The sequence below is a fragment of the Pteropus vampyrus genome, unplaced genomic scaffold, assembly GCF_000151845.1.
Source record: "Pteropus vampyrus isolate Shadow unplaced genomic scaffold, Pvam_2.0 Scaffold130, whole genome shotgun sequence".
Classification (NCBI taxonomy): domain Eukaryota; kingdom Metazoa; phylum Chordata; class Mammalia; order Chiroptera; family Pteropodidae; genus Pteropus; species Pteropus vampyrus.
The window spans coordinates 865514-867486 of NW_011888911.1; the positions used below are offsets into that span (position 1 = coordinate 865514).

Here is a 1973-nt window from a genome sequence, read left to right on the forward strand (position 1 = left end):
GAACCTGAGGAATTCACAAACAACATTTTAGTGACTGGGCTGTCTGCATTTGAACCTCAGCAGGGCAGAGATTTGAGGCCCTCTCCTGACTAGAAAAAGCAGAATTATTCTCTTCTGTACACATCATCCTGCCTAGGAGTTTTTGTAGCTTTTTCTCCTCCTCATAATTTATTTCCACTGCCTTCTTTCACCCTGTGCTGTGCACTTCCTAGAATTTCTTTCATTATCTCTCTCTTTCCCCAAGTCTCGGTTTCTTTTCTTACTGCTGTCCTCTTCTTTCTTTGTGTTTCATCCTGTCTGTCTCTCTTAAGTTTCCACTGACATTTGGATCTCCTCAACTTGCTACCCAGGAGCTGCTATGGGCCTTCTGACAACACAAGGTGCTGCCATCCTGACAGGCAGCAAAAGGGAGGTATATGTTAATGTAAGGGAGGTGTGGGCAACGGATAAACTGCTGCCAGTTTCAGGCATAAGTTACTTAATTAAAAGCCAAAAAACTCTTCGCTCTGGTTGTCACTTTCCTCCTTAGAGAGCACAGTCATCCCTTTGCTGTCCATGCTTTAGAGAAGCACCTGTCTGGGCTCCTTTCAGCTCTGTGAAGTTTAATCTAGTCTCTTCAGTTGACAGGTAACAGGCAAAAGAGGAAAAATGAAAAAAGGAGCCTGAAAGCTGGAAACAATGGCACAACCATTTGCACATCATTGAACCAAAGGCCAGAAATCAAAATACTGGACTTACTACATGTCCCTAGATATCTATTGTGTGCCTCTGAAGTGCCAAACCCTGTCTCCTACACTGTCTCCTAAAGACCCCACTGAAGTTCAAATGGAGACTGTGTCATATTTGAGGAGCCAGATATGTAAATACCTCGAGACTTTACTTTCTCCTGTAGCACATGGAAGCCTGCACCTTACCTATCTCCTCAATTCAGTTTCGGCTCAAACTGATTCACCAGGCCCTCACCACTATTTTTTGTATTTCCTTAAACTATTTCTGCCTCCTACCACGAAGCATTAGTATGTACAATTCTCTCCTCACTTCATCTACTAATTTCCTACCTATCTTTCAAATCTTAATTAAGCATTCCTCCCATGAGTCAGTGTGACAAACACATCCCTGTTTGCCTGGATCATTTCAGTTTTAGCTCTAGAAATCCTGAGTCCTGGGAATACCTCAGTCAGGATGCTTGCTCATTTCATTCAAATCCTCTTGATGATAAACACTTTTTAAAATGACAGCTTTATTGAGATATAACTCACGGACCATAAAATTCGTTCTTGTAATATGTACAATTCAGTGTTTAGTAAATATGCAGGATTGTCCAACCATCACCACTAACTAATTTTAGAACATTTTCATCAATCCAGAATGAAACACCATACTCATTAGCAGTCACACCCCATTGCCTCCTCCCATCAGCCCTTGGCAACCACTAATCTACTTTTTTTGTCTCTATGGATTTGACTATTCCAAACATTTCAAATAAATGAAATCATACAACATGTGGCTTTTTGTGACTGGCTCTTTTCACTTAACATAATGTTCTCAAGGTTCATTCATGTCGTAGCATGTACATCATTATTTTATTTTATTTTTTAGGCAAGGTAACCCTTGGTTGACCTCATAGATTGCAAGGACCCTGTAAGCTTACAATACCTTATTTTTTATTTTTTACGCCTACAGCACCTAGTCTTCCTAGGTGGTCTCGCACACAAATACTAACCAGGCCTAACCCTGCTTAGCTTCCAAGATCAGACAGGATCAGGCTTGTTCAGGGTGGCACGGCCGTAGACACTTCATTATTTTTATAGCCAAATAATATTTAATTATATGGATAAATCTACATTTCTCTTATCCATTCATAAGGATATGAATATCCAATCATAGATATTAAGCTGTTTTCACTTTTTTGGAAACTATGAATAATGCTGGTATGGATATTAAAGTACAAGTTCTTGATGGGCATAATTTTT

The 1973-nt window shown here is 39.8% G+C and overlaps 1 pseudogene; it reads right to left on the reverse strand.

Annotated features, from left to right (window-relative positions):
* Nucleotides 1–1674: 1674 nt before the first annotated feature.
* LOC111744268 lies at nucleotides 1675–1793 on the reverse strand (annotated as a pseudogene).
* Between the last annotated feature and the right edge of the window lie 180 nt (nucleotides 1794–1973).